General features: G+C 42.2%; 1 protein-coding gene and 1 long non-coding RNA gene across 2 annotated transcripts in view; both read left to right on the forward strand.

Moving 5' to 3' along the window:
- The window catches only part of LOC100543530 (glypican-5-like), a 324,270-nt gene that overhangs the window by 280,526 nt on the left and 25,183 nt on the right, over positions 1–18,561 (forward strand). The window lies entirely within an intron of this gene.
- LOC104912516 lies at positions 4,833–8,758 on the forward strand. Its single transcript, XR_002118384.1, has 3 exons — positions 4,833–5,744; positions 7,368–7,459; positions 8,681–8,758. It is a non-coding gene; the product is annotated as an uncharacterized LOC104912516 (long non-coding RNA).

The following is an 18,561-nucleotide window of genomic DNA, read 5'->3' on the forward strand; positions in this document are numbered from 1 at the left end:
CCTTCCGTTTGCCTTCTGGGTCTCCTGTTCTCACTCCAGTGCTGCCCTGTGTTCTTTCCCAGGGTTTTCTTTCTCAGTTCTTTCTTCTGCTGCTGCCACTAATTTCTTGCTGTGGCATGGTCTGTTGTGCTTCCTGCTGCTGGATGAGTTTGAAAGTGCGTCTCCCTTTCTCCGGGTTTCAGCCATTCCGTGCTGCCATCACTCATACCCATGTTTGTGTTCTCCATTCAGTTATTCCCTTACCCCTGTTCCCAAGGTTCAGTCTTGGGAATGTCTTCAGTTATGTCTGCAAGCGTTCTGCTTTCATCTTTCCCTCCCCATAGCTAACTGCCACTGCAACTGCACCCAGCCCCAGGCTGACTTTCACCCAGTCCAACTCAGACATATAAAACAAAATTAGCCAGTATTGTATAATTTGATAAACAAGCCAGCCAGCAGATCCTGTAGACTGCAAGCTGTGCACCTACAGTAACATGACCTCAGACCATTAAAATCACATACCCTGTTTTAGGATTTGTATAAAATGTTGTACAGAGAGACTTTATTAGAGCTTAGTAAACCAAAAGCTGGTCTTGGATTTCCATCTGTCAGGAGTTATTAGATTGAATGTGCCACAGGGGTTAAGAAGAAAGAATTAGAAGTTTGAAACAGTGTTTGTTGAAACTGCTGTTGAATTATACAAATCCACACTGTTTATCATACTGCTGTCATCTTCGTAATGCAAAATGATGGGGAAAAAGACACTCAGTGTAGAATCTCACGTCAAGAAAAAAATTGATTATGCGACTAAACTGTTCTTGGCAATGTTTTACCACAGCAAGATGTAAACAAAACATCAGTGTGACGACATTGCTATCAATTTCAGAGAGCTCTCACTTACCTGAAAGCTTCTGCAGTCACTGCCAGTAACCCACATTGCAGTGCTCTTACATGGGAAATGATGTGTTTTAATTCAGGGAGATTATACAGAAATCCTGGTGGCTGCTTTCAGCGGGTTCCTCAGCTGAAGTTATATTTCTTTGTAGTTGTGATGATAAAAGTGAACAATAGCTGCACTGTCTGTGCCATACAATTTCTTCACTTCAAACTGACTGCATGGGCTTGCAAAAGGGAGCTGTTTCCCAAGGCAGCTCGCCGAGTCAGCTACTGCATTTCTGCCAGATTTGTGACTGAACTCTGAACTGCTATTTTCTAAGTCACTAGAGACCAGCTAAGAGAGGTGATCTATTACAGATGTTTTGTTGGCTTGCCCTATTTCAAAATGTATGGGCCCAATGCAGAGAGTTGCTGAGCCAAGGCCTCTCAGGACAGACTGCTACAGCAGTGTATGTGGCAGCATCACAGGCATCGTACACGTGCCATTCAGTCACCGTGAGAATGGGTGCTTGAAAGCTAGTTGGCAGGAGTCTTTCAGCTGAATCCAGTGGACGTTTAAAACTGGCTCAAAACAAGAGTTGGTTGTCCAGTGTTCCAAGCTGTCTGGTGCTTTTGTTCCTTCCCACACACAAACAGGCACTAGCTTACTAACTTTTGATGGGAGAGCAGTTAAATGCCTTTTATTTCTGTGTAGCAGAAATACAAAACAGAAGTAAGCATGTCTGAGAGTTATGCTTAATAAATATCTGCTGCCAAGGGAAGCATTTACTTTCCTTTTGTTTGCTAAGTGTCGCTAGCACTCAGAGATGGACATTGAAGCCCAACACAAGCTGCTCAGGCTGTCCATGAGGATCACCTTGCTGCTGATGTTGGTTGTACCAAACAGGTGAAGGAATCTATGGTCAGGAGCCTTATATTGCCTCCTTCCTAGACTAGATGTCTGAGATCCTTTTCCAGCTCCCCTACAGAGACGTAGCAAAGTTTCAGCTGCATCAGGAAATCAAACCACCTGTTGTCATTCTGAGCCTCATAATTCCAGTATGGAAATAGCCTTTCAACTGCTGAGTTCCATTCTCTTTGCACAGGCTTTTCCAGAGTCCTGACAGCTATGTGGAGGCATCTCCAGCAACACAGCACTGGGTGGGCAGCCTTTGGGTACTCCTGGTGGCCCTTGAGTACTGTGACAGTTGTCAGCACACAAGTTGTCTTAGTTGTCTTAAAGTGGATGCTTTACAAATACAGCCTATATTCAGAAGAGCATCTCTGGGAAAGCATTGAAGTGCACCTCTTCAATGTTAATAGAATTGAAGTACTGACTTGAAGAGTTTGGTGCAGTAAGGATTTTAATTAAAGTATGCTTTCTTCAATAATGTGCTTTAGATAAAATCAAGTCTCTTAGACAGCTTCAGTAAAGAAATGTTTCCCATAGTATTTGGAGATATGTAGTGGAATTCTCTTTGATTTTAGTGCGGATGTGACCTTTAATTTATTTTTCTTTCTTTCAGTGCGTCTCTAAAAAATAAATTTTGGAGGAATTTTCTATTGCCTCCATCCGTTTATTCAAGTTTATCACTTCTTTGATGTCTTTTACAACAAATAATCAAATTCATGAGATTTCTGGTGCATTGGCAAATGCTTACTTTCAGTTAGTAATTATTCTAGAGATTAAACTTGCCAGCTAACAGGTCTACTTGTATATACTAAACATGCTGCAATAACATTTTTCTGTTTAATATGAGCCCAACAAGACTTTTTAAAAAAAGAAGTTGCAGTAGACCAAACTTTTCACACATCCTGGAAGTTTATGAACTTGTTGGGAACTGTATTGAGTTTTCTTTCCGGCGTTGAAGAAGCCCCCCTTACATCTCTCTACGTGTCGAATTACAGAAGTTGTCCCATTAGCTGAGAAAACCAGCCCTTTGATCAAGTGCTAACATGAAAAAGTTGAGTGGGGATTCAGTCAGATGGCACTTGTACTGGGCGGGCATGGATGAAAACTTCAGCAATGCCTCCTGTGCTCTCTGTTTTATTTTCTTAGAGAGGAAAAAGAGCACTTCCTGAATTAGTTCATAGAAATCCTTCAGGGACAGTTGGTCAGGATTAATCTCTTTCCCACAGACAGGATGTAGGACATGCAGAACTATACAGACCCATCACTGCAGTGTATCTACATCCATCAGTTACAAAGTGATCCTGCAACCTCCTGCAGCGGGTAAATTCCCTCCCCACTTGCACAATGCTGGGAGTGGGGCTCAGGGGAGCCAAGATTGGCTGGGCTGTGTCTGTGACCCCGGGAGCTCTGTGTGCTCCTGTCCCTGCAATCCCTGAGCTGGAATGCTTACGGGTCACTGGCAGACACTGGGGAGACCCAGCAGGTCTCCTGTATTCTCCTCTGAAGTGCTCACCAAATCAGCATTTAGACTTTATTTTAATGGCACTGCGTAATCATGTAGTTAAGCAGAACAAACCAGATCCCAATATTAGGGACCATCCAGACCACCGAACTCCCAATCTCAATACATGACAGCTAAAGGGACTGGAGGGGAAACTTCCTTGAGGTGTTTAACTGTTGGTCCAAAGCAGCTCTGGCTGTATGCAGGGCTCGTTCTCCATAGTTGGCAGGAGTATTTGCTTGCGAGAGAGGTTATTTCTTTTGGGGCACTGCTGTGTTTTGCCTTCAGTCTGATTTTCTAGGGGAGTGTCGGAAGGTTTGCAGTTTATGCATGTGTTGTATGGCTCTGACAGTGTGTCCATACTGCTACCGGAGGTGTCATTTTTGTATGTCCATTTATTGCACAATATGCATTAGTATTTGCTTCATAGTTCGCCATTTGCTCAGACACTGCTACCCATGTTCTGGGGCTTCTGTTCTCCAAGAATGAGAAAGAGCAGAGAGCTCCTCTTCAGGGGAGTTGCAGTCAAATGGCAGCAGGTGTAGCATGCAGGACAGGCAGCAATGTGCCTTGCCAGCTGTGACTGCAGCCCTGTTAGTCTTCCATCCTCAGCTCTATCTGCTCTTGCAGTGCTGCACTGTGCAATGGATCCAGCACAGCACGCAGTGTTACATCTGTCAGCAGTTAGCAATGCGCACATCATATTCTGCTGCTGCAATGACACATCATTCCCTTCATCTCTGAGGTTTGATGACACTACTATTTCAAATGCCAGTGTGAGTTTTTGTGTCCTTTCAAATCAAAAGGCATATTTGAACTACCAGAGAGGAAACGATTGGTGTCAAGTCAAAATACTGATAAGTTGGTTTCTAATGAATGCTACTCATCCAGCCAAGTTTGCTCCAGAAGGAGATGGCAGATTCAGGACTGAATATAATCTCTGCTATCAAAAGATAATTACGAGAGCAAATACCTGTCTGTATTCGTTTTCAGCTAGGTGCTGAGCAGAAAATGCTATCGTGCAAAAATGCTGGATAGGAAATAGAGAGGATTTCAGTATTTTGTAACGTATTTTCCTAGAGATGATAAAAATGAAAGACACACCGTTTGCTTTTACAGTTGTCATGGTTTCATGATTTTTCATTATCGGTGTTCCACATCATAACATCATGCAATGCACTGGGGGTTTGACTGCTGATGCTCAAGTTCCGGGTGCCTGTCCAGAGGAGAAGAGCAGCTACGTTTCCCCAGGGGGCTTTGCGGTCAGCGAGGAGATATAACTCCCGGCAAGGTCACCTGATGCTCTCTTCTTTGCCTGCGCTGCTTCGCTTGCGCTTCTCTGCCTGCGCTGCTTCGCTTGCGCTTCTCTGCCTGCGCTTCTCGCCTGCGCTTCTCATCTCAGCGTTGTGGTAAGGCCGATCCACTATCAATTTCACATTCTCTCTCCTTATAAAATTCTGTTGATACCATATTTAGTAAATTACTTTGTTTTACCTCAGATTGTTGCCACTGTTTTCAATTATTTCGGGGTCCCTTATTTTCTTTTTTTTTCCGGGGGCGCGGATCCGCGGATCCCTCCGCCCTTCTAGTCACGGAACCGGGCCGAACCAGCCCGTAAACCGTTGACAACAGTTCTTTTCACTTTGAGCCAAACCAAAAAAAACATTTCAGATGTGAATTGTATCATTGGTGGAGGAGGATAAGCAGGTAGCAGCAGAGGTTCTTAACATGGTTTATGGCGATTTTTGTTTTGTCCCCCTGAACTTTCAGTCATTTGGCTCTTTGTAACAGGTGAAGGCCAGAAAGTGCTGGGCATCCCTGCACCCCAGTTCTGTGTGTGGACAGGTGTGCTGGGCACAGGGCTACTGGTGGGCATCATTTGACACATGCGCTCCTCCATGGGCCCAGTCTTTTCCTTCCTGGCATCACAATTATCTTTGAAGAAGAATTAAGTGCAATGGAATTTGTACAGAGGAGTTCTGAAGGCTTATTTCTCCACAGGGAATCTTTTGTGCAGTTACAGTGACTAGTTCCAGAGGAATAAAAAAGAATGTGTCAAAACTCTTTGGGATTTTGAGGTTCAATTAAAGGACTGTGCTTCTCTGAGCTCTTTTCTTTTCGTACTTATGCATGACAAAATATGATCCCCACATAGAGAAGTTGCTGGTTACAAGCAAAAAGTGCCTTCAGCTTTCCTCTCAACAACGCTTTTAACTTCGTGCAAGACAGAGGCCCTTATTTTTCCCCAGATTATTCCAGGCACTTCTCCAGTATAAATAAGAGTAACTAATTCATATCCTGAGATGTCAGAAATGTTTAGGGAAAGATTTTTCCCACCATGCCATTTGGTTTGTGCATTGGGCTGCACTCTGTTCCCTGCTCTGTGGCTTGTGCCTTGTCACCAGGAGGAAGAGCTGCTTCCCTGCCCAGCCACTGGCTAGAAGCAAGCAGAAGATTATCAGAGGATAGCGTCAGGTACCATGAGACCTTCTATAATTCCTTTGGTTTGGGAGTGAGGAAAAAGCTTCTAATGCAGTCATATGGTATACAGCCATCCAACTGCGCATCTGTGCTTGCCGTGGATGTGCTTCTTCCACATCTCACATCTGAATTCTGGGCACTTTCCTTCAGATATAGAAGGAAGAGAGCTGCCACTCCATCTGGAACAAAGCAGGCACAGTACAGGCACCTCCCTGTCACCTGGCAGGGCACAGCTGGAGGTGGGCAACCAGTCTTGGGTCCCAACAGCAGCCTGCCTGCGGGACTGCAGAGCTTCTGAACAGCCCACAGCCTGCCTCATTTCTGCCGCTGCTCAGTGCGTGTGCTCAGCTGAGGAGTGACTGCCAGCCTTGCTTCCTAAAAGTGCTAACAAATCCAGTAGCCAGAGAAACTAGAGCAAAGGGGACGGCAGCAATACCTTGATCTGTTCATTTGATTTGTATTGGAATGGGTTTATAATGTCCGTAAATTATTACTTTCCCAAGAGATACCTAAACGAGTAAAATAGGCTGTTCTGCATGCTCCCACACATCCTAAGGCTGTGTTCGTATGCGTGCAAATGAATTCCTTCACCTCCCCTAGCCAACTGCAGCCATAAAGGCCCGATGGCTGCACAGCATGGCAGTCCCACCCATAGCACTTGTACATGGAGAAGCCCACTCCATTCACTTCCCTGTAGAGCAGACACTGATGGGAGGTTCCCTATATGTTTTAACCACCTTTTACCTTCTAAACCAGATGATGCTTATATTTCTGTGTACTGATCAGTCATGCCATATGTCTCAGATGCAAGATGAGTGCAAAGGTTTCACATTCAGGCACTCTCTTGAGGTCTCTCTGAGCAAGAACTTTGCATTCCAGCAGAGCTCCTTGTGCCAGCACAGCCCATCACGGGGAAAGGCTGAGCTCTGTAGGTGCTGTTGTTGGTAGCATAGGCCTAGAACAAAAAGAAGTGAGTATTAGCAAGTAAGGGAATAGGGGAAAGTGCAAAGACAACAGTAATATTAAACACGTACCAAATGGCCTTAAAATGTTAATTGCATTGTATACAGAGTCAGGCATAAAGTTATCTGAACATGACGATTCCATATAACCTGAGGATAATAACCCTCAAGATGTAGCAAGCAGGCAAAGCAGGTTACTCCCTCTCTCCGTACTTGCAGACCACATTTATTGCGTATGTTGCATGGGAATCTCCGGATGCTGAGGCATATGTTGTCAGTGGATGCCTTCACTTCTTAGAGGGAGGTCAGGTGGCCCTGTGACTTCTTACAGAAACGAAGAATTTCGGAATTAAGTAATAACTGCCTGCAATAAGCCTGAAGTGTTTCAGGAACGTGGAATCATTTGTCTCCATCATAGGAAATACTAAAAAATCACCATCCACACACCAAATACCAACCTTCTTTGTTACATCAGATAGTAAACTTCCAGAGGCTGCACAATTTGGGGGAGGGTGTTTTATCTTACTCACTGCTCAATGCCTGTTTGCTGACAGCCTTCCACAGTATATTACTGCCTTTGGTACTTCCTACTGCATCTCACATCTGCAGAAACTGTGATATACTTGTATATACATCTGATCTTTTTTCTTCTAAGAACCGTAACACCATTCAGCAGTTCATCCTTTATGAAGTTGATGCCCATCCTGTGCTTAGCCAGATCTACCATTCGGTTTTGCTGCTCCCCAGGTAAACAAAATAAATGATTGTTTGTGGGCCAGATATTCCCTGTTCTCTGTAACTCATGTTATGATTGTGCTTTAGAACTTTAGAACAATTCTCATTAAATATTGTAGAACTGTAAACTGTAGAACCCCTCATTAAATACTGTGGGCTAGGAGTCATGATCCACATGTGAGCTACTAATCTGAAATCCAGCATGAAATAAATAAATAATTTATGCAATGTGTGTTGATTTGGGGATAAGGCAAATTACTTTTTGGTAAATATCTGGATTTAGAATGAATTGACATCTGCCTACGTCAGCCTGGGGACTGAAGGATGCGGATATATTGCTGACTTAGTGTAATTGCAGGTTTCCTCTGTGACCACCACCTACATCATTTTAGCCTCTTTACTGTCTCAGTTATCTGATCTGAAAAACGGGAACAGTGCTTCTAGGAGTGCTGCCACATTTATTGTTTGTAACATCTGTTAGGACTCTGGAATGAAGTTGTTGCCACTTCTTCCATTTTTTTTTAATGGAATTAGTGTCAAGGTGGCAATGCTTTGATATAAGAACTCCCACGATCCCTCAGTATCTGCTTTAGGAGGCCAAAATATTTGGCAGCTGCCGAAATGGTTTTCCATCTGCCCAGGTCTTTTCTCTTTAACACATGTTTTATAGTGCTGAGTAACTGTATTCATTTCAACTTATGTCATCTTGGATCTTTCCTCAGGCCAGGCTGAAACACCTCAGCTCACAGTGAGTGGAACCAGGCTCCATAAGTAGTCTCACTAATTTCAGAAGGGCTTTCACTGACACGTTGTTCTGTTCATTGTTGAGAAAGGGAACAAATAATACAGCCTGGCCCTGTACAGTGAAAGCAACATAAATGAGGGGGTAAGGAGTAGGAATTGCAGAGACAAGGAAGCCTTTCATGAAAAAAAGATGCAAAGAAATTGTGATTCATCTGAATGCCTTGACTCTAAAGAAGAGCTTTGGCAAATGATAGAATATAGTATAGAAGCTGGCATCTGTAGTAAGGCAGAATTTAGAAAGCTCATTCTAAATAAGACCATAAATTATTTGTCCTCTGTACCATAAATTTTACCCAAACGTTGTGAATTCAACTGACGTATGACTTTAGCCACTAAATAATTCTAGGATTTAAGGGATGTGGTGCTTCTGGGAGGGAGGCAGGGGCTTGCTTGGTCTTGTAGCATTCATTTTTCAGTCATGTTTTACAGGCAGACCTTTTAGAAATCATGTGATGCACCAGCAGCACAGCTTCAGAGCTATTGAAGAAGAGCACTGTTACACCTAAGGTAAAAGATTAAAGCCTGAAAATGATGTAAAGGTTTAAACCTGGAAATGTTTGTGTGTCAGCTAATCTGCCTGTAGGCTTTCTGTCCCCATGCCCACCCCAGGTGTGTGTTCCCGTTGTGCCATCCAGCTGGTACTGCAGGGCAGCAGTGGGCCATGCTGGGTGTACACATGGTGCTGAAGATCTGTTTTCCCCCAGCTATCTTGCTACCTGAACCAAAAATAAGCTTGTTAATGGTGGAAATGGGGAAAAAAATACTGGTTGCTGTTCACATCTGTAGTCAATGTTGCCGCTGGCTTGTTCTTGGTGCAATGGTGTGGGCTGGGGATTCTCCCTGGTGCGCACCCAAGTGAAGCTGCCGCAGATGACTTGTGTTCAGTCATCTCCATGCCAGCTGCTGTATTGAGCCTTGGTAGCTGCTACATTGGAACCCAATTAGGCAGAGCGTGGCTGCTCCTGTCATTTGGCAGTGTGCTGCCTGGAAACCTGAACAACTGTTCTGCCACAGCACCACAGTTGGGTTTGCTCTGAGGTGCATTTCCAGGGCGTTAGTTGGACATTTTGCCTGAAAATAAGACAGCTTACTTATACACTCCCTTGGAAAAAGCATTAGGCTGATATTCACAGTTGCCCATTTCCTGTTATTTCATCTGTGAAGTAAGCAGGTGGAAGTTAAACAATCTAAATCTCGTGCCTGCTTTATCATTGCCAAAGCTTTACCACTCAGAATCCCCAGTTGAAGTAGTCGTGTCTGCAGTTTGGGAGGAGAGGGAAGAGGGCATTTTGTTTTCAACGTGTACACAAAGTTTGGTAATGATTTTTCACCAGGCTGCCACTGCCTGCTCTCCTTTCATTTTCAGCAGACTGTCTCATAAAAGGGAAGAATTATAGCACCAGTGGTGTTCAAATTGGCATGCAAGTCACACTTTTGGTCACATTTGGGATTTTCCAACATCTTGAAATTTTTCTGGGTAGCAGCTAAGGCAGAGAATAAGCTCTTGGTACATTCCATAAGCATAATTGGTTGTTTGATGGCTTTAAGGCAAGCTCAGGTTTTAGTTTTACCAAAATCAGTCCAGTTCCAATAATCTTTCTCTAGAACAACATATTATTATATTGGAGACAAAGCTCAAATAATTCATATGTTTTCTTTAGCATGAAAAAAAATTGAGACTGCTTAGCTGCTGCATGTTGCTACCTTTTGAAATACTGCAGGTCCATAATCCATATCCTTATGCAGAAAGACATTTGTTTTTTCTCTAGTTAGAGGGTGAAAGAGCAGGATTTAATTGTAATTAAATAGAAAAAAATAGGAAATTGAATGTCTTAAGGAAAACCACAAAAAATAAAAATATGACTTGTGATTTTAAGGAGAAGAGCAGCCCATGGACTTGTGAGGTCTTACAGCTATCGTCTCTCCCTTGGATTACAGCTGTGCAGGACAAGGTGCTCAAAAAATTAAAAAAAAACCGACAGCAAAGCCTCCAAATCTCATGTGCTGGAGGTGCCGGTGACACACAGTGCATCCAGCCACATGCCCAGCTCATTCCTTGCTGCGGAATTCGGGAGCTGAACCTTTCAATCCACTCTCCTTGGCAGTACTCCAGGATTACTGAGGCTCTGAAAAGCAGGATTGTTCTGAAAAGGAGGTGGCAGTCCCAAGCAGCCATTTGCAGTGGTATTGCAGCGTCTCCCTGTAACACGGGGCCACGTGTGCACGCACATCACAGCCAGAGCGCTTTTCACTGCCTGAGCACTGGAATGAATGCCAGAGAATTAGAAGGAATTGGCCAGCCTTCAAGATTTCTTCACAAGGACTTCTGAATCAGCTCCTGTGCTCTGTACTCTCATGTCTGTGTGTCTGGTAATTTGCTCTACTTTATGTATGCTCTGTTCATCATACAGATTGGCTTTTTTCTTTCTGCGGTAGTTCCTCTCACTTTGCCAGCACCTTGCCATTTGCAGCTTTAATGCCTATTGACAGCATTTTGTCAGCCATAGCTGCCGATTTATATTCCTTTTACAAGGAATTGTTTTTATAGATAGCTACAGATTTCATCACAGACTGATTGAATAGTTTGTTTTCGTTTGCTTTTCATGTGGAAAGATTCAACAAAATGAATAGATCATTGGAAGATTGAAAACAGAGATGAGGAAGCTTTTCTAGTGTATACCAAAGCCATTCCTGTGCATCTAGCCTGGTTTGTATTACCTTCAGTGAGGGAGTATTGCAGCTTCCCATAGGCAGCTCCCTGGGCAGCTCTAGCGCTGTGCTCAGCCCCAGCACACAGACCCAAAGATTACTTTCTTCTACTGTTGATAACACTTCCCCAAACTCAGTCATAGGAACATGAGCAATGAGCCTGTCAGTAAAGCTCCAATTACTAATTTATAAGTTAACCAATTTGTTTCTGCTTTTGTAGTGGAAACTGGCACAAATGCAGAAGAGAGCCAGCCTCAGCCCCTACTGGATTGATCCTTACACAAACTCCTGACCCTTAGTATTTTACAAGAAAACTGTTTTTAGTGTTGCATTGGAAAGTGCTGTCATTCCACAGCATTTTTTTTCATTTACTATTATTGTCAGAACTAAACTGCTTCTTGATATTCAGTGAGATGCCACAATTTCTTGCAGAGGAACAGATGTGATTTCTTCTCCCACGGCTGGAAATGAATGCTCTGAGTGTTGCCAACTCTCATCTCGCAGTATCTTCCTCTTCACAGAACAGCTGTGTCAAAACCTATCGATTGTTGTGGCTCAGTGACATAGCACAGGAGTAGCTATGTTTCCTATTAAACAGATTATCATGACTTCCTTTAAGCTTTGAAGATGTCATTAGTTAGCATTGCTTAAGCGTGCCAAGTCAGTGACGGAACGGCATTGTTTAATGCATATGCCAACACAAATCAGTTGATCATGGTTCAGCTAAATGAATGGCCAGAAATCCTTCAGTCTTATTGCTTTGGATGTTCTTGATCTCAATTTGTAACTAGATGGGTACAAATCTATGGCATTTCTAGTATAACATTTGATTGCAGCTTTGCTATATAGATTGCTCCAGATACCAGTAAATGTTGGGTTTGAATTAAATCTAAATCACCCACCGTTGCTTTTTACTGTCCTTTATTTATCAAGGTAAATGTCTTCCCATGTTTGATTTACTATTAGTCTTGATTTGACAGTAGTGCAGGAATACCTCATTCAAGATAGCTACCCTATGATCCTCGGCTAGACCCGCATAAATTACTGTTAATGTTTTAAAGCGCCTAAACAGGATAGTAAAGAAATTGGAGGTTGCAAATATGTTCTGAGCTCCTTGTGCTTTTTATAAGAACTGGTTAATAGCTCAGAGAACAGCACTCATCCAGCAGTGATTAGAAAGACTCCTCCATTCACACTACACTGCCTCTGCCAGTGTGGGAAACTATCACCTCTTCTTTGTAACACACCAGTCTTGATGAACTTTACTTCAGATCTCTAACCTATCCTTAAATTAGGTCACTTTTTCCCCAGCTAGCTCAGTAGGCAACTCCTTTTCCATCAGCTGGCTCCAATTATGTGATCCTCATGTGCTATCTCTGCCTAAATGCTCTTTGAAGTTAGAAAGTGGAAAGATGCCCGTGGTAAGCTACTTTGATTCAATTGCTTCAAACAGAGAGATTGCTGTTGAGATATAAAGGTTAATTTCACCCATCTCAACTCAGGTTAAACAAGAATTTAATGAAGTCCAACAGATGCTGAGTATACTACTCCTAATATACCTGTTTTTCCAAATTCTTTACCCAAATTCTTTACCTTGATGATGTTTTCTAACAAACTGTATGTTGGTTGGCCTAGATTTTTGTAAGATCACAGAAGCCAGGGATGAGCCTACTGAGAGACCAATGTTCCTAGTACATGCTGAATACTGCGAGGAATCGTCCTATACCTAGCGTGACAGACGTGCAGCCAGGCGCGTGGCCAAGCCCAAAGAAATGTTTGTGCTGTTTCTGTTTTGGCTTTGACTGAAGTCTGTCTCAAGGACAGGATCAGCACTGCAGAGGTAGAGAACCAGGGCTCAAACCCTTACCCACAGAAGAATACGCAACATGGCATATACCATTTATCATTTTATCATCCAGCAGTGATTAGAAAGACTGTATCAATTAAAAATACAAAGTCTTTTATTAAAAAGGAAACCCCTTCATAATCCCAAGTGTGTAACTGACTTGCAGATCAGATCTTCCAGAATGCTGGTGCCATAGCAAGTTGCAAAGGTCTCTGACAACCTACGATGTCAGTGATACGCTGCTTAAGTAGATTGTGACAGTCAAATTTACAGCAAAATTCTGTTACATCAAGATTGAATCTGCATGCAGAATACAGTTTACTAAGCCTTAACATCCAAAGGCTGCAGTATAGCAGCCCCTGAGAGCAGGTTCACATCAAAGATGTTAATTGTTCCCAAACATCGGGCAAGTAATCTGCATTTTGAAGAGGCTGTACATGGGCATTTCCATAATTTATGTTTTACAAAGTCCACTGATGCATATTTGCATAATAGACCACAACAGTGCCAGCAGATCCATTGCAGCACATGGTGTCAGCTTTCATGATGTTCCACTGGGCTTTTCCCTTTATTGGAGCTCTTATGACACAAAGAACTTGTCAATAACTGATACATCTCAAAGAGAAGACTGAGTGCCTGTCAAAGCTTCTTTGGCTGGATTGGCAGCACACACAAATCAAGCAACATGTGCAGTCACCTAAGAAGTGTTTTGCATATATCCATGCCAATTCTGTGCATAGAAACAAGGGAAGATGATTTATATATTTACTGCATTTAGGTCCTTAGCTGACCTAGATAGAGCAGTCCATTCCTTCTCTTGGAGTCTCCCATCACACTTCACTCGCTTGCAGCAATATCCTGATGCTTTCAGGCTTTCCAGATTCTTCCTTAAGCTTAAAAACTTAAGTTATTTTCTCATCATCACTCTCAGCACCTGGTCACAATCCAGTGGAGAGTTGCTGCAGGTGCCAAGAGTAGGTCTTTGGCAAACACTGGCTTTATCACTAGTCCCACCTGGGCAGTCAAACTTGAGCACATCTGTATAGAGAACCCAGCTGAAAGTTTGAGGTCTTTGAATCCCAATGCAATATTAATCACTCTCAAAAAGGTATGGTTGATTTTTTTTTCATTTTCATGATGGAATTAATACCTTAAGGAGTAGATGTGTGGGATTGTGGCCAGAAGTGATTCTTCCACATGGCTAAATTGGAGAGACAAGTGATTTCCATATTGTCATTGCTTACCAATGTAAAGTTCAGCAACACTGTAAATCTGGGCTTTTATAGCCTTCAGTACGTCATGTACCACACTGGGCTAAGCTAAACTCAATGCTGCTACTTTTGATGTAGATGTTTCTCATTAAATTGGCAGGAACATTTCACCTCACTCACCTGGGACAGAAGCAGGGAATGGAATCAATGCGAGCCCTGGACAGGAATTTCCTTCCCTTAATTTGATGCATAGGCTGAGTCCAGTCTTCTGCATGTGCTAGCAGATTCTGCTTCATTTTGTAAGATATTTTATTAGAAAAGTTTGTTTTTTTACCCTTGGTTGTGTATCTCCTTTACATTTGTGTCTTTGTGGATATTCTTTATTCTGCTAAATGTGATAAGGGTTCATCTGTTTCTCTGCATGCTATTAATAAGATAATGCTTTTAAGCTTTCAGTATTTTTACATGAAACATGTTCTTCTTCTGCAGATATTCAGTAGAGTGATGACTCTAATCATCCTTTCTGTCAGTAACTGTCAGTTGTGATAGAGCTGGGGTTCTGGTTGGCTGGATAAACCTAGCAATGTGAAATAGAGGATATGGATACTGAATATTTGCCACATTAGAAAAGGAGAAAAGACTAATTTAAACTTCCCATACCAGAGGCAAAGCAAGTCTAATGCCGTGATATCTTCCATTGCTGCTCTTGGTGGTAGGTCTAAAATTATCAATCTAGGGTAATATCTTGCCATCATTTTTTATTTTATTTCAGTCATCATTGAAATGAAAGGTTGGAAAGACTCAAATAAATATTTCCTAACAGTTTACTTAATGACTAGAGCTATCCATTAGATGCTCCATTAGAGCATTATAACTGATCTTTTCTTCTCATTCACATTAAGAGAAATCAGATGATGTGTGGATTGATGTGATTTCAGTGTCTATTCCATCATTAAATATCAATTATGATTATATCCTATTAGAATGTCTCTAAAAGATTATTCGTATAAGGTTCTGTTTGTGCTGAGGAAATAATAGAAATACAAGAAACATTTGAAACCTACACTGCTGCCATCATTAATGTGAAGGAAATGGGAATCCAATCACTTAAAAATCTTACCAAAGGAATTATGTCTGTCAATGTTTCTAAGAGAGCAATGGATTAAGTGGAATAATTTGACTGGCTTTTAAAGAGTGAGGAATGATGAGAGAACATCATGTTTGCAGGGAGAAAAGAACCCCTGAGATGTCTTGTGGAAGTGTTTGCAGTTGGCTTTTTGCGGTTGTCTTGCTGGAAGTTAGTGCCTTGTTTCTGGTTATTATGTTCTGGGATTTAGTTGGGCTGCTTGAAATGTATGTATTGAATCCTTCCTGCCTTCCAAAAGCAACTGTGAGCTGAAGGGGTTCTGCCTTGAGTCACCGAGCTCTTTGGTGGGAGGGGAACTTTACGGCTTACTTTCTGCTGCCCATTCCTTACAGATACATCTGCTGATGCTGAAATTGGAGAGCATGGATCTCATCTCCTCGCCCTCCTTGGCATCTCTTGTGGCGGGAGTCACAGACCTCACTCAGCAGCAGAGACCAATTCCTCATGTCTCTTCTTTTTGCTTACCTAATTTATATACTGGTACTTAATTTGAATAATTCCTTCCAGTATATTTTGGTCCAGTTTGCCCTAGGGTAGACCTAGATGCAGAAAGCTCATAATAATGTTGCAGAGCCTGTTTCAGTCTGAGACCCCTTATCTGACTGGGTAATGCACAAGAGGCCTGGGTTCACGCATTCTTCGTGAATCAGCCACGAGAAGTATTTGAACCCAGTTGCCTTCCACCATGGGTTTCAACTGCTGTCCTTGTTTGCAGATGGTAGTCTGCTCTCCTACTTTCTGGTGTGACCCGCAGGCCCGTGCCGATGAGGAGCACTGGTGTCCTTCCTCCACCTCCATCTCACTACTACAGAGCTCTCAGCTCCCTGGGCCTGGGTGCACGATCAGCAGCAGAAACAGTCATGGCTTCTGGGGAGGAGAACAGAAGCACATGGGGAACTGTGCCCCTGTGGTGCAACAACTGCAGAGAGGATGCTCTGAGAACCTCAGTGGTGCAAAAATACTTGGCTCTGGCAGCCACGTTGTCATGCACAGAGTTCTTGGTGCATTGGTGTGGTTCGTGCACCGGTTGTTGTACACTCAAACCTAGTCATCCTCTCAAGCCGTGTGACTCTTCCTCATCCTGGGCCTGGACAAACTGTCAAGGGTGCTTGTCTGATTTGTGTTTTCAGCAGAGGGAGAAGCTGCTGTTCAGATGCAGGCCTCAGGGCTGAGAGACATATGCTGGTGGGTAATATACTTACTCTGGTGGCATCAACTTTGCTTCAAGTTAAGCTGTTATGTTCAGATCATTGCTGTAAGTTGAACTTACAAGTGTACAAGTTGTAAGATCATATCCAACCTTTTTATAAAATGGAGCTTTGTCTGCTTAGAGCTGTAGAGCTAAATTAAAATTAAAGTTACAAATGTCATTGCAGATGCAATTAGCAGCTTATGAAAAGGCTGGATATTTGTTACATGTAAATTTTAAAGCAGGTAAAGATGCAGTTTCCCCTGAAGGGAAAGAACTCCTACAATACATACTCTTTCTCTTCTCAAGAAGAGAAGGAGGTGTCTGGGGGAGAGGAGCTGGGATGGCTTTAAATGTTTTGTACTCCCTTTCAAAATAAGTTTATGTTTTCCTCATATACAATTTAATTAAGCCTTCAATTTGACCTTTGTATTGAGCAATAAAAGTTAACTGGGAAAGATGTGGGTAGAATGAGAACACAAACAAAGCACACCCCACATCAGCCAGTGTGAGAACTGTTTCTTAACCAGAACTAATGAGATCATCAGGACAAAAGCAACAGCCAAAGCATTTTCAATTATTACTAATATTTTTCTTCCTTGAGCCAGTTTTTATTTTTCTTAATTACACAGCTTTGAGCTGTGGCGTGATATTTAGCAGATGCCTTCGGCACTTGGCGTGCTGATCACTTGCAAACTCCAGACTGGCAGGGGTACCTAATCTTTGAAGTCTAGAGTGCACATTCATCTTCAGCTATAAAGGTCAGTCCCATATTCCTTGCATCCCCCCAAACTCCCATTAAGTTTAATAGGAGTTTTGAGCACATGAGGCATGCAGTATCAGGATCGCTCTCCGTCTTCTGGATATTACCAGTGAGGCATGTATAGAATTTCTAAACATAACTAATTAATTGCACCACACAGTGATGGCAGAAAGCTGTCACAGAGCTTTTTAGTTGTTTCTTTCATTACAAGAAACTTACGATAAAAGTTCAACAGATTTACTGGGAACATCATGTTTCACAGATACTTGCATGCTGTGTCTTAGGATGTCATGTCAGCTGTGCTGCAGTATGTATGAGGTATCTGGCAAGCTAAACAAGCTTAAGCATACAACCACAAACATGTGCCTAGGACTAGACTAAAAACAGATGTTTCCAGGAAATGTAAAAGATGTTTGACATATTTTAAGCCTATACTTTCAGCTTGTCTGCATTTGAATAAGTCTTACATTAATATAAACAAAATGACAAAACCTTTTCTTGCCAGTGACTGACAGATTAATGCAACTATTGCTGAATCACACACAAGGTTTGTTAGGTTAGATTATTTCTTCCCTAGAAAAAGATGGAGTGTTCTATTTTGACATATACCATTTTAGGGGCTGAGGCACTTATACATGCAGGTTTACTTTTCAGCCCTCAGAACAAAACATATATTATTATGGCTCATGAAAATCATGCAGGTTTTGCTATGGTAGCTGTATATCAAAAGCCAAGCAAATATAGTGATGGGTTTCCTTACACTAGTACAGCTAAGATTTATTTTCATTTATTTATATTTTGGATTTCCATATATATAGACAACAGATCGTTTGTGAATGGGGAAGGAGTTGCCACTTAATCTAAGTGTGGCTTCCAGGCATCTGACATCTCAAATTGTCTTGTAGTTGTTCCTGACTCTTCTTTATTGTACTTTTTTTTTTTCATCATTACCTTTGACTTTTTTATAAATGTAGCTTCTGAAAGTTCCAGGCAGTGTTATTTCTTGAGGAGGGGTGGCTATGGTTCTTCTCACCCTGGAGAACTTAAATTCAGAATGCACAAAGTGTTTGAGAAATAAAGTAGTTCACTTGCTGTCCTACAGGGAGGAAGTGATCTGCCACAGATCCCACTTCTCTTGCAGTCTCCTTAAAAAGAGAAACAGAATGACTGCAGAGCTAAAACTAAACAGACTGATTAACCTTCATAATCTTGACTCGTGTTACATAGCGGACAATGGCAAATCCCACTTTTTGACAGTTGTATCATGAGTTCATCACACGCTGGGAGTTCTCACATTCCCATTTCCATAGTGTTCCAGTTTTCACGTCTGCTGCAGCTGTAACTGGAAATAATTAGTGCTGGTCTTAATGTCAGGATAATAGATTATTTGGAAATCGCTGTTACATTTTATGGTGACAGCATTGTTTTGCAATTTCAGAGTTCCT

The sequence above is a fragment of the Meleagris gallopavo genome, chromosome 11 (assembly GCF_000146605.3).
Source record: "Meleagris gallopavo isolate NT-WF06-2002-E0010 breed Aviagen turkey brand Nicholas breeding stock chromosome 11, Turkey_5.1, whole genome shotgun sequence".
Taxonomy (NCBI): domain Eukaryota; kingdom Metazoa; phylum Chordata; class Aves; order Galliformes; family Phasianidae; genus Meleagris; species Meleagris gallopavo.